This window comes from Triturus cristatus, chromosome 11 (genome assembly GCF_964204655.1).
Source record: "Triturus cristatus chromosome 11, aTriCri1.1, whole genome shotgun sequence".
Lineage (NCBI taxonomy): Eukaryota > Metazoa > Chordata > Amphibia > Caudata > Salamandridae > Triturus > Triturus cristatus.
In genome coordinates, this window is record NC_140594.1 from 694,185,015 (window position 1) to 694,200,406 (window position 15,392).

Genomic DNA, 15,392 nt, shown 5'->3' on the forward strand with positions numbered 1-15,392 from the left:
GCCTGAGGTGGAGGCGCAGAAGCTTGGGATGGGGGTGCAGTGGAGTTGGAAAAGGGTAAAGAGAGTACCGGTACTGGTTGAAAAATAAGGGGCTGAACAACCGCAGGCAAAGGAGGTGAAACTGGGGGTACAAGGGGAACAACATTCAATGGTGCAGGGGGAAGAGGTGTTAAAGGTATATATGGGGGTGGGGGTCGTTCTATCAACAACCTATCAATATCTGAATCCACATCTTCTTGGTGGACCTGAACTGCTACAGTTGGTCTAACTATATATTCCTTAGATATTATTAATCTATGCTAACTATCTAAACATTACTTTTTCTCCTGTACTTCCTTATCCTTCAATTCCTTATACTTCTGATACTCTGTTTTCCTTTCCTGTTTCCTTTGCACCTCCTCTGCCTTGAGCTGCCACTCCCTCACTTCTTTTCTCCACATACGCAAACTGTCAAACATAGCTGGCCTAACTTTCTTTAACCCCTTCCATGCTCATGACGGAACGGTTCCGTCATGAGCCACGGTTGAGCTGTGCTCATGACGGAACCGTTCCGTCATGGGCCCGCCCGCGCACGAACCCTTCAGCACCGCGGCGGAATTCGCCCAGCGCTGAAGGGGTTAAAAACAATTGTTTCTCTAAATACTCGAGTTTGTGAGGGTCCATGGTGCCCTCTAATGGCCATTGTAACTGGGGATCCCCTTTTGTATATTTGTTCCAAAATGTATTTATACATGATGGAACAAATACCATATTTGATGTACATCTCAAAATTTGGCATACCTTCTGGTGGCGCCGGCTCACTTGCTTCCAAAATGCTCTGCTTATCTCAGCAGCAACAACAAAACTTCCACAGAGTGCTAATCACAGGCATGTTATATAAGAGACAGAGGGGCATATGTATTAACATCACCATTTGCGATTCTCAAATAGCGATTTTTAAAGAATCGCTATTTGAGAATTGCAAAACGGGATGTATTAAAAAAATTGCAAACTTTTTGCGATTTCTTAAAATTCCTTAATTGCGATTAGCAAATTGCGAAATCGCAATTAAGGAATACCTGCCCATTCATTTCTATGGGCCAGGAGACCCATAGGAATGAATGGGAAGTAATTCTCAAATAGCGAATAGCAATTTGCTAATCGCAATTTGAGAATAATTTCAAAGGTGCAAGGGTGTCATGATGACACCCTGATGCACCCCTGAAATGAGCATGTGTGTGCATATGGCGCACATACATGCCCTAAGGGCATGTATGAGCGCCACGTGGCACTTTGTAAAATTCAAAAAAGTGCTTTTTGAAAGGAAATCACAAATTATCACCAATTGGAAGTTGGTGGTAATTTGCGATTTCTTAAGGATAATTCGCAAAACTTGGGTGCTTTTTACATATCATTTAAGAAATCGCAATTTGCGATTTCTTAAATGCTTACGCAAAATTAAGAAATCGCTAAATTAGCAATTCCTTAATTTTGCGATGGGATTTGGCTCATACATCCCGATTACCGATTTTTTAATCGCAAACGCTCTTATTTTGCGAATCGCAGCGTTTGCGATTAAAAAATCGTTTGATACATATGCCCCAGAGAGACATAAAAAATATTCTCACATTACCTGTAAGAAAAAATGTTAGCAAAAACAAATAGCAAGTTCCAAAACAGAGTCTAAGTTTCAAAATACAAAACTCATCCTAGCTTTCAAAATTCCAAACAGATTCCGAATGGAGTACCGATTCCGAACGGATTACCAAACAAATACCAAGTCAAGACGAATATCAAGTCAAGCAAATACCAAACAAATCCGAACCAAATGAACAAATGAACCGGTTCAATACAGATTTACCTCATGCGTAGTCTCCGCCTCCCACCTGTCGATCCTCCCTGATCCAAAGAAAATCACCAACCGAAGGCCCCAGTCAAGGCTAGCAGCCGCCAGGAAGATCAGAGTTGGAGAGCAGAAAAATCACCTTGGACCACGAGCAACACTAATCTCATCAGGTGGGGTGCTTACCGACCTGATCCCCTGCCCTGGTCCGACTGCAAGCGCTTGATGAGGACCCACGTTTGAGCGCCAATTTGTGGAGCAGATTAATTAATAACCTGCTGGTGCAGGGATCACCACTTTGCCACGGGTTCTTATCAACAGTGGAGTGAAGTACAAACCATAGGTAATTTATTAAGCATTCAGCATTCAGAATGGATCTCCATCCAACGAGCACCATGGAGTTACTCAAGGAAAGGAGCACACTTGAACAATGGCTACATGGGTTTTTATAGGGAAGATCACAAACAAGGAACGCCCAGAGGTAAATAGAACTTTGGAAAGAACACACAAATGAGCTAATGCAAGAATCTGACAGCCTTGGTGTTTTGTGCAATTTCTACGTTTTAAGGCTGAACAAAAAAAGTGCTATTCTGAGTAGACTTTACTTAAGGATTAACTATTGCCTGAAAACCTTTGAGCAAGCTGACTCTGCATGTTTACACAGCCTACAACGTCTCAACTTTAGCTTTGTGACCTAATGTTTATGCTGGTAGCGTCAGGGGCAGAATCAGGCTGAAAACAGATCAAAGGTGAGTATGAATGAAGCACAGCTAAATTAAGAAAATGAGAGATTCAGATTTTAAGGTTTCACACTACTGTGCAGCTCAAGGACTGCCACTCTGCTGGAACTGCTGTTTGCTGAAGCTTTATCTTGCTCTGTTGCCCTGCTGCTCTCTCTTCCTGGGTGAGTAGGACTGGATCTGCATCACTCGAACCCAGAGTGACTCCAAGGGCTTGCTGACTTGCCTCCTGTTGCCTAAGGCTAAGGGACACAAAATCCTTAGAACTCTCCTGCTTCAACCGTTGGGCTCATCTGCTTGAGAGTCTGTCCCGACAAGTGGTGCCATCACAGTCCTGGACCCTTGGAAATGGACCTAGGAGTTTGCTCCAGTCTAACTGACGCAGCCACTGCTGCAAGAGCAGAATTGACTTATCGCCACTAATGCGGGAACCGGACCAGCGTATCACACTCAGAACTGCAGCATTGCACTCAGAACCACCACTTCGGAACCAATGCCCTTGCCGCCACCGCGTTGGGAAGATCCACACCTAGCCTCTAGAGTGTGTACAAATCCGGTGCATCCTATTAGGAACTGGCACATTTCAGAACCGCCGCTTCGGTCACAGAACCAATGCATCACTGCAGTTGCATAGAGAAATTCAGCACCGCACCTCACCTGCTTGGGGATCACTGATGCATCTCCCTGTTGCGACCAGGATCAAAGTGCTTTTGTTCTGGGGCCTGCATGGGTCCTGTATTCGCTCCATCGTGGTCGGCCTGAGCTCTTGTCTTTGTCCTGGTGCAGCGCAACCAGTTACCTCTGCAGGCGCTACTTGCTTCTAAGCACTATATTTTGTAATTAATCTTTAAATATTCATATCTCGACTTTTACTGGAGGGATTTCTGTTGTTTTGGTCATTTTATTTATAAAATCATAAACTATTTTTCTAACCTGGTGTGGAGTCTTTTTGAGGTGTTTTCACTGTGTTGTTGTATGAAGTGTTGCAGAAATACTTTACACATGGCCTCTTAAGTTAAGACTGACTGCTCTGTGCCAATCTACCAGAAGGTAAGCACAAGATAATTTATGTTCTTTTGTGACCTACCCTGAATAGGACTTTGGTTCCTGCTTGGACACGGTGCATACCTCTGTCAACCAGAAACCCAATTTCTAACATTCTCTATTCCGTTTTTATGTTTATCTGTGCGTGGTTAGTTTAGAGGTGTTTAGTATTTATTTTAGAGGTTATTGCGCAGATTAATGTTCAGGTATAGTTCACTCTTAGAAAAAGTTCGTAGTCTCTCATGTATGTTAGAACTTGTATATATTTTTTGGCTGTTCAACTAGTTGGCTGGTGACAAGAGCCTTCTATATATGCACCACATTTACAATCCAGGGAGGTAAACGTGTTGCAATTTTGTGTGCCCAAAGGTGCAGATAGGTATGCCTGTTTTAGGACAGTAGATGCACCTTGTACATAGGTGATATTTCTTACAGTGGAGGAGGTTGGTTGCTGCTTTGCTAACTACATGGTATAGTTGCCCTGTTGCGCTCATTAAGATGAACAATAGCCATTAGGATGTGACTATTGTCAACAATGTGTTTAGCAATTATCTAAAAAGAGCCTAATACTAATAGAGGTAAGTGTAGTGTGTCATGTGTTCAGGCATGAGGCATGAGGCATGACGAGCCGTTCAGACCCAGCTCCTGAGTAGTAACAGAGCATATACATCAGAAGCAGAATGTGGATCATAGTATGGGAAAATTGGATGTGCTACACTGTAGCATTGGGCCCACTGGAAATGATCAAAGGTGGTCATAGTGCTAGAGGACCATGTGGTTCTCCAGTGCTGGAGTTGGCCTCACAGACATTGCCGCACTGGCAGATATGTGCTGGGTCAATCCCGTAGACAGATATTTAGTCCAGATTTTGTTAAAAGATTTGTATCAGAAGCATTTTAACTTTCAGCATTCAGATTTGTTGGTGCTGATTTGTTTGACAATAGTACCATACTGTCTCTGTTAAGGTATTTAAAGCACTGATTCCGGGCTCCAAGTTAAATTGACTTAGCTGTATTGTAAGATGCAGGTCTCTCTGTACGGGTGCCTTCATCCCTACTCAGCAGGCAACTGGCAGTGCATGAAAGTCCGCACAGGCAATTCCAATTAACAATCGCTAATCACAGAATTTGCTTTCATCACTATATAGATGGAAGAGCATGCAGGCACATTATAACAGTATTCTTCGGAAGCTGTTTTTCTATAGAGAACGTTTATAATTGAAATTAGTGCAGACAACATTTAGCACCGATTATAGCCTTAGAGCCCGCTGTAGCTGGCTATGCCGGCAATTAAAGGCCCACTCTGCTGTTAAAGGCCCAAGCCTTTTGCTCAGCCCTTTAACAAGGGAGTGGGCCTTTAATGGCCGGCAGAGTCCACTACAGAGGGCTCTAGGCTATTAGAACATTTCAATCCCCTTGGGCTCCGTGAGGCCTTCGGTTTACAGCAACAGCTGTGAACAAACATTGAAATGTTGGCTCTCCAGGCTTCTAGTGGCCATTAGAAGCCCAGAGCATTCCATTGTTTTCAATGGAGCTCCCAACATTCCAATGTTCTAATAATTCATACAACATACAAATCTATTTTTTCAAACCCTACAATACTGTGGAAAAGGGCAAATGAATCTTAGCATAATTGATGTTCCCTGATATAGAACCGTTGTGTGAAACCCGTAAACAATAGCTAAAGTCAGTCCAAGTGAAAAAATATTAAAGTCCTTTGTAAATGTTTGACAATGTCTTTAGAAAGTTTAAATATGATAGGAAAATATGGCAATAAGATGTAGATTTGACACCTACTAAGAATTCGATGTAGTCTCACCAAGCTATATTTAAAAGACAACAATGATGCCACAAACAGGGGAGAAGATTTGAAAACACAGTTCAGATGCAACCAGGTTAGAGGGAATAAAACTACTTTAAGAAAGTTTCCATGATAGGTCAATACCCTTCACGATGCCACTGTTTACTTCAAATAGCATCATAGAGGAATAAAGTATATGTAATCTCTGAAAAGTCGTGAAAGGCACCTCACACAAAATGCTGCTGAAACTAAGCCTTTTCAAAGGAAACCAGGTAAAAAAAGCATTGGCAAAGCTAATAAACCTGGCTTGCACTTTGACTCCTGACTAAAAAATAAAAATCATGCTGCAGTTAAAAAATAAAATAAAAACGTGACTGTTTACTGCATACAATAAATCCACGAGTAAAAAACAATTAATGCTTGATGATTCATTGTAGTTTGAGAAGAGAGATCGTTCATTGTGCACTTCATGTGAGGCAGAACATTGATGATAGGTAAAGCAAAAAGCTGCGCTGTCACGCTAGGTCTTTTTAAAGGACAAACATGACAAGCACATAGCTTTAAATTTAACAGGCATGCAAGCATTTCTTTTTATTGAAGCTGCCATCAGTCCCTTTGTTAGTTAGCTTTAAACTGTCCATCCGCCTCATCCTTTCTCTTCCTGGTTTTGCAAGTAATTGAAGTCTTTTGGGGAGCTGTAATTATGAGCAGGGCAAGAGCTCAGTCAGGCATGAAATCTGCAAACTGCAGAGAAATTAAAAATGACAACTCATTGCCTATGATAGCATCCGAGATCTCCCTGTTACATATAGAACTGAAAACACGTACTGATTTACCCTGGTGGTGTAGCTCCCTCCCCCAATCCATCAGAGCTTTCCCCAGAGCCCAAAGAAACAATGATCTAAGTTAAATAAAATTAAATGTAAAGCATTGCATTTCTTGGACAGAGAGAGTTGTATTTCCTCGCCTTTGTTCTCAACCAGCACACACAAATGAAAAGGCAGCCTTCCATTGGACAGACCAAAAGAAAGCAGCTTTAACTCAGATTGGCTGTTGCCACCCAATCAATTAGAAGCCTAGGGGAGGGATGAAGAATGAGTGGTGTGGAGGTGTGGAAGGACTCTTGAAAGTTCAGAAGTGGTGATAAAAAAATGTATAGATAAGAAAGGATCGAAGATGGATAATGGAGATGAATGATAAAGGAGACATAGGGATGAGAAATGAGGAATAATGGATAAGGAGTGGGGGATAATGGTGAGGGAGTGAGAGATGGGAAGTGAGGAATGATGTGTAATCCTGGAATGCAACTCTTCATCCTCCTGGACTATATAGAGCTCGGGCACACAGCCCAACCCACAGAATTTAGAAGCCTACAGACCACCATACTCTCACCTCTACAGTGGCACCCTCCAAGCACCAATAAGGGCCACTGCCCAAGTACTAGTGATAGTCCTTGAGAGCACTGACCCTGCTATAGTGTAACCTGAACCACCAGATCCAGTGCCGCTTCTGCCAATCTTCAGTTCAGTCCCCCCAAAGGCAGGACCGAGGAGCCATGAAAGCAACGAGCTGCTGAAGGCCCTTCTAAATCTTCTTTCGGCTCAAACCTCTGCAATTGAAATAAGTCTGCAAGAGGATCCAGATGATCCAAGCCACACTATCATCTGCAATGGATTTATAAAACTGCCATGCATGATCAAGTCTGCACTTAAACAAGTACAAAATGGATCCCAACTGCAGCCCTGTCCTGGATTCATATGCTGAACATTACAGTACTGGTGTGGGAATGTGTTAACATGTTCTAACCCCACTCAATCTGTCAGGTATAATACCATGAGCAAAGGTACTTGCAAACATGGACAAAGTCAACATAGTTGGACCTCTGGCATGGGCATGGAGGCAAAGTCCCTAGAACACATCAGCACTTATCAGGGTCTTCAAGGATTTTTTTATGGTAAGTATGACAATGTACCAATGTTTGTATTTACCTGTAACTTGCACATCTCTAGGCATACCATGCCTCATCATGAACCTAGGTTCACACGGTGTGTTGAGATTTAAGGGGGTTTGCTTTGGTCTTTACCGCCATTATAAGTACAGGCATACATGGTTAAGTGGCTTTGATTTGGCAAGATCTTCATGCACTCATTCAGGCAAAGTGCTAATTATGCCTGACATTTTGCAACTACACAATTCTGGGCTGGTCATTAAGAAGGGTTCCTGTGTTACAAAAAATGGCCCGGTGCATAATTATTAATCAGAATCACACATGTGCACAGAAACAATCAAGGTGCTATTTGTGCTATTCAAGTCCAGCTTGTTCCTTAGTTCTGGTGTAGCAATTTAGAAAATCAGACTAGTGCAGTGTTAAAAGGATGAGACATCCCTCAATACAACATCATAAACAAACACATTGAGTGAGAGGAGAAACAGCAGGCATTGGTGTGATGGAAGACTTGGATTCACACTGAGTTAGAAAGAGGTGTGGTTTAATAGCAAGTCTGGGCTTTGTATAGTTTAGTATAAACTAGAAACCAAGCTAAAGTACCGGTAGAATGGTTCGAAAGGAAGAAGCATGTTTAATGGTGAGATGAGAATTTCCATTTTCCATTGGTACAACTAGGGTCCAATTTTCACAAAACATGATTTTGATATCAGGAAAGCAAAAATATGATCTAGAGAAATTAAAAAAGGAAAAAAAAATCCTTCATTAAGAGGGAAGGATAATTCCACTTTCATGGCAAAAAGAGAAAAAAGGCCAGACTACCAAGGACGATTTTCAAAATTTGCAAATAGATAGAAATACCTGCTTGGATGAGCTGAGACTTCAAGTGGGTACATATGCAGTTACACAGTGTGAAATTAAAGTTTGGGAACCATGCCAGTAAAAGGATTTTTTCGTATTAAATGCTTTTGCATTATTAACTCGTGAACACCCAAATGCTAATAATTGTGTATTATTCTCATTTAAATTGACCATAGCTAAGGTAACCTGGTCTTATAATGACGTTTGGTTGTCACCATGTTTCAGTACATATGCATTTTATTTCTAGGAGAAGCTGTAGTCACAATTAACAAAAAAGTTGTCTTTCCTTTCCTTCCTATGTGAAATTGTTATATTTTCTTGAGAACTGTAGAATGTCCTAATTGTTTGCAGCAGTACACCCGCAGAGTACAGGCTGCTCCAATGTATCACGTTTTGTTGCTCACCATTTTAAGTTAAAGGGATTCTTAGAGAAGCTGCATTGTGGAGGAGCCAGAAAAACTAATGAGCTCAAGAGTATGTTTATAATCTAACCTGATTGGATCGTTTTATGGGAACTATTTCTTCGTGTGGCAACTGGTAGAACTGTGTGATTTACGCTAGTGCAGAACACGTTACAGTTCAGAACAATCTTAGAAAACTTTGGAACAATTTGCAGCAGAGTAGGTTACTCATCATCATCATCAGTCTTTATTCGATTTAAAATGAATCATAAAAGACACAAGCATAAAAACAGGAGCACAGTTTTGCGCCCTCATTAATACCATACATCAATAAATACATTAAAAAGACGGTTAAGAAAAGCATTAAATAAATCAGTGTGCTGATGAATAAATCTAAAAATAGTGGAGAAACACACTGTCAATTGTGCATTCTAGATCACTAAGCTGAAGAACCAGGCACAATGCACATAAGTGGCCCATGCCCCATATTCCTTTGTTGGACCTCTAGGGTGTTCTTGGTCACTTTTCTCCGTATAGACCAGGCCCAGCCCAAATATTTAGCTAGGGCCACAGAAACAATTGTTAAAGAGCTAGTGCGCAGAATTCGTAGTGCCACAACACTGCTCGAGGTACCAAGTGTCTTGCACATGGGGGAAAGCCAAACACATCTTGGAGAAATAAATGCCGGACAGGCAAACAAAAAATGAGCAGTTGTTTCGGATTTAGCCCCACATGCAAGGCATGATTCCTGCGATTTCCCGTCCCACCTCCCTGTCAAAGATCTAAGGGGTAGAGACCCAGCTCTAAACTGGAAATAAAGTTTCCTGTCGCTAACATTGGTAACCAGGTCCCAGTATCATTCTAAGGCAGGGGCAATTTTGGCCTCTAGAAAGTGACCGGACATCCCTGAAGCTCTATTCAGTACCTGGAGGTCTACTCTATCCCAGTATGCCTTTTTGAGAGAACTCTTTGATGGAAACAGGGCTGTCACCGGGTCAGACCATAACACCTCCATGCCCATTCCTTTCAACGTCTCATGTAAGCTCTTTAACCATACAATTTTATGGAAGACATCAGTTTTTATAATGTCCATGAGACCGTTGGCGTAATGGGAGAGCTCAGGGGTAGTCCAGAGTCTCCGCCAGTATAGAACCGGTCGGAGCTTTGCAATGTCCAGAATGGACCTCCTTCCTAGGTCATGTCTAAGTGGGATCAATGGAGTACTCTGGGGGAGACCAGTTATACTCCGAAAGAACTTGTTTTCTACACTAGATAGAAGGGCTAGCTGGTCAAAACCCCAAAGCTCCGCCCCATATAGTGCAGAACTTAGAGCCTTAGCTTCGTAGACTTGCAGGACTGGGCTTATTGGTTTAGTGAATGACTTGCTAAATTCCCTGCTTAAGGCGCCGGTAAGTTGTTTAAATCGCAGGGTGGCCATTTCGATATGTTTGCGCCATTTGTTGTCATTCGCTATTTGAATGCCAAGGTACGTGAAGTTGGTTACCATCTCAAAGAATTGGCCATTCATAGATACCTTTTTTCCTCGAAAGCTGGCATGGGGGTTAAAGGCCATGAATTTTGTTTTTGCCACGTTAACCTCCAGGCCGTAATCAAGGCAAAAGTCATCGAACAGGCACAAAGCTTTTTGCAGACCACTTGACGTTTTGGATACGATAAGCGTATCGTCTGCAAACATTAATATAGGGATGGTAACTCCAGCCAACCTTGGGGCGTCAATATTTGCAGAGAGCATAAGATCAACTATCCCATTAATATACAATGAGAAGAGCGTGGGAGCCATGGTACAGCCTTGTCGCACACCACGCTCAACTGGGAACTCAGGGATAACCTCACCTGGCCCACCCCATTGGATCCTGGCATAGTTGGACTCGTGCAATCGCATGACTAATGTCAGGATTTCTTTAGGGAGACCAAGCTTTTCCAAAACTGCCCACAACCGTAGACGAGGCACAAGGTCAAAGGCAGCTCTCAGATCCACGAAAGCTGCGTAGAGGCTGCCTTTGCCCAGCGTCACCACCCGCCAATGGAGTTGAACAAAGCGGAAAACCTGGTCTACTGTGCTGGTTGATTTACGGAATCCTGCTTGGAAGGGGGACAGAATGTTGTTATCATCAATCCACTCCTGTATCTGGTTCAGGACCATCCTCCCAATCACCCTCTGTATAGAATCTATCAGACTAATTGGCCTGTAGTTGCATGGGAGTGCCTTGTCGCCCTTCTTAAATACAGGGATTATGACAGCCCCCCCCCCCCCATGATTTGGGAACAGGAGCACCTACGGCCAGGGGATTGGCCAAGAGAGTAACATACTTGCTCCAGCTGTCTTTGTTATGGAGAAAAACATCGGGAGGAACCCTATCTGGCCCTGGGGCGCGGCCACTAGTAACAGAACCCAGAGCCTTCAGAGCATCTTGGATACAAAAGGGACCATGTAAAAAAGGAGCATAAATTGGGACCCAGGCAAAGTTGAACAAGGCATTACAGGCGTATTGGGGTTTAAAATATTTTACCCACTCGGACTGAGAAACGTAATTCGAAGGGCTATCGGGTCGCCCACCCCTGCCCCACTTAATGATATTCCAAAATAACCGGGAGTCTTTGTTGCAGCATGCCCCTTTTAAATCAAGCCAATGTTGTTCATCCCAGTTCCTTTTGGCCGTTTTTACAGCTTTTTTATACAGCGATCTAGCTAGACGAACAGAGTCATTGAGTCCACTAGAGAGGGCAGTGGCCAAGTTGGCCCTAGATTGCCTACAGGCGTCATCGTACCATCTGATACTCTTGGGTGGGAACTTATTAAGTTTCCTCCTGTGCTTCATAAAATGCGAGCCTATATCATCAAACAACTTATCGTGAAGTTCGGTGATTGCTTTACAGCCTGACTCTGAGATCCGCATACCCTCGAGCTCCAATATAGCATCAGCTAATTTGTTGTCTATATCAGCAGTAACCAAGTGATTTAGCTTGAGCTCGCGCCACTTGAGCCTGCGCATATCGTTTGTAGGGACAACTTCAGGCGGCCTTGAATCCATGGCCTCAGCTACTGGGCAATTGCTAATCCACCATTGGTGGGTAACACAGATAGGGTTGTGATCGCTCTCAGCTCTAACCTCTACCACCATATCTAGGACAAAACGCCATAATTTCAAACAGCATAGGACGTAATCAATCCTGCTAGAGTGGCGTCCATTATCAAATGTATTGGCCCCTAGTTTGTCACCTAACGTCCTACCATTCAAAGCCCTCAAGCCATACTCGTAGCAGAGAGCATTGACCTGCAAGATTGTCTCAGACCACCTTTTTATGGGTTTAAGGTCAAGCTCAGGTACTCCCCAAAGTTGGTCTTCCACAGGATCGACGCCCCACCCAAGATCGGGATCCAAGAGTGGTTCGAAGGTGACATTCAGATCACCAGCGACAAGCACTCCCCGCCCACCTGAGTGCTGATCTATGAGGGAAGCCAAGTGTGCCAATACCCGGGAGCCCGACCTGTTAGGGCCTCTCATATAGAGATTGAAGATGTCCAAATCACCGAGGGGGCCCAGTGATAGTCTTACTAGTTGAATATCATCGGAGGTAGTTAAAACTGCGCTAGCTCCTGGAAATACATTCTGGCGAACCCAGATTGCCAGACCTCCCTTCGGACGTCCCTTGAGTCCCCGTACTGCAGGGACACAAAAGTTCAAGAAGCCCTGCATGAACTGGGGTTCACAAGTAGGTTACTCTCTTTATGGGGGAACAGATTTTACTTAATTTTCCTTTGAAGCAAATTTGTAATAGTTCGTCCTTTTACTCATATGATTGACTGATTGTTAACTTAATTTTAAGTAATGCATTCATGTATTGAATATTGAGCAACACTAATTCAATCTTTAATAAACCTTTGTTTGAAAATGTAACCACTCTTGGTTTTCTTATGGAATCCAATGTGCTTCACGGTATTTAAAATGTATTGATTTCATGACTAGCCTCCCTTGCGAATTTCGATCAAATAGACTGCAGATTTGCACAGAGAAAAGTACTAGCACCAGAAACGTCATGGTAAACAATGGAAAGCACTTGAAAGTTAAGGAGGCTTGAATGAGTAGCCAGGGAGAAGATTTCACAAGTGGCACAGTCTGGCAGCAGCAAGGGTCTAAGCATGCTAAATTTAGAACTGACTTGAGTCTGTACATCAGAGAAGATCTAATATAGCCTTTGAGCCCAACATAGCCCAAGCCAAAGGCGAGGCAGGCCTTTTATGTCCAGTAGAGCCTGCTACAGAGGGATGTAAGCCTATTAGAACTTTCTGCCCCTAAAGGGCAGAATTTTCTAATTAGTAAACACAAAGGCCACTCGGAGCCCAAGGGGGTTTAAATCCCCTCGGGCTTCGAGAGGCCTTTGTTCACAGCAGCAGCTTTGAAAGGAAAACATTGGAATGTTGCTCTCCACACTTCAACCAACCATTAAATGCCAGGAGTACTCCTTTGTCTTCAATGGAGTGCTCAACATTCCAATGTTCTGATATCAAGATTGACATCATTGCAGTAATCAAATCTAGATCTGATCTATTAAGATACAGAGTCATAATAACTATTCTCTGAAGGCATAGGAAAGGTTGGTAGAATTTTCCTCATGAAAAGGTAACAGATGCAACTTGCACTTTCATTTGAAGGGGACGTTAATTTTAACTCTTAAACCTTTCAGTGAGTAAGAGGATTTTGAGACAGGCCAAATTCAAGGACCAAAAGAGGTGTCTAAGGAAAGACTCTCCGCCAGTGACAAGCATCAATTTTGTTGGCATTATATTTTAGCTGTTGTTGGCAGAGGTGATGGGAGAGATTATTGCAATAGCCTATCAATCTAAGCCTCAGTTGGGTAGTGTCAGCTTGGGTGTACAGGTCCACACAACGGGGGCAGGACAGCGAGAGGTCGGAAGTATAAATTCAACAGGTATGGTGAGACAGGTAGCCTGAGGTACTCACTAAGAGAATTAATTTACTGCAGAAAAGATAAAGCCACAGGCAAATGAATGTGCAGCTGAGAGAAATGAACCAATTCACTACTATACCACTACTATATGTGCAACATCAGCTCGTAGAGCAGCAGGCTGTGACAGCGTCAAATGCCACTGGCCGATCCAGTAAAATCATGGCATTAACACTTTCAGCATCTGTAGCCAGGCAAAATCATCAGGGGCCGTAATTATTATTTGGGTTTTCTGGTAGACAAAAGCCCATCATCCAGAACTTTGTTCACTTCAAGAAAGGAACAGAAGAGTTTGACAATAGAGCGATGTGGAAGACGGACTGGAGAGGATCCAGCAAAGGCCTCCCGCCCATTTTAAAAGAAGCAGGAGTCATCCCACAAGAAAGGGAAGTGTTGAATATATTAAGAAGAGTGGTTTGCATCAAGGGCAGGAATCGATGAGGGATCAGATCTGAAGGAAAACTGTCTGGTGGGGATAATTAGTAGTGTATTTTAGACGAGAGGTGTGAAGGCATGTTACTAGTGTTAGACTAAGCATTGTAGAATCATTTGCTCACATAACCACATAACGACTGGGAACGGAAAAGAGGTGCAAAGGTGGGGAGAGAGTGGGAGATGGGTCTAAAGGAGAAGGCACAAGATGGGATGATACCATAGTACTACTAGTATGTCATTGGTAACAGTAGTGCGGTTTGGTGGTGGTAAATTAAGTGCTAAATGTAATCTACTAGCGAGTCATGGTATTTTGTAGAGAAAGGAAGATGTGTGGTCCATTTGTTGGTGTAGGATGAGGCATCGTCAAGCACCCTATCTACTAAGGCCTCATTATTGTGGGTAATGGGTACATGTACAGATAAGTACGTGGAAGAACAGTGCTCTGCAAAAACCTAGTGATGTAGAACCAAGTAGTTCATCAGGTAAGGATGGGGCATGCAGTGGCTGTCCACCGTTCAATATTCCCAACAAATGACAACCTTTAAAAAACAAAGTCCTACAAGCCAAGAGTGATGAATAAGGCATGCTGGGCAATGGTTTCTTACTAGTTAGGAGTACAAGGGTAACTGGAAAGGAATATCTTTTAGAATGGATGGTCTAAATGTTTGCCTTTAGGGAAGTTTGTTCATCAGCTGCTGATGCAGTCCAGGAAGGACGGGCACCACAGCATGCAATAGACATATTTTATAGCAGTGGAGAAATAGCACTATGTGGATTGTGGCATGAGCTTTCGGAGACCTCATGTATTTGGGATGAGGGGTAAATGAAGGATCATTCTCAAAGAGTAAGCCCATGTTGTGAGCTTTCTCCACATGGAATGAAGAACAGCCCAATTCCTCAAGCCATGATAAAGGGAAGGAGTGAGCCCAGGAGCAGAATTTCCATTTAATCCAAATTCAGATAGAGCCAATTATTTTGCATCCAAATGTCAACCTGTGAAAGAAATTGCACAAATGGCAGAGGTTGCCAGATTGCCTAACTTGAATGAGGTGGAACGGTTTGTCTCCAAATATATGATCCTATTTTATAGGACGTTAAGAGGAAAGAGCATACAAAGGTTGAATAATCTTGTGATACACCACAGTATATGTTGGTTTTCCTGGAAAGGAACAGACCCAATCTCACTTGATGTGCACAGTTTTATGAGAAAGATGTAAACTATTTAACACAGCCCCACTGATGCAAGCAGAAGTGGATCATCATTCAATTATCACCCATAGGCGTATGATGTCAAACACGAGAGAGATACTCACTGCACAGGGTTGGCAGTTGTCACTAGAGTGGGGCAGTTTTTC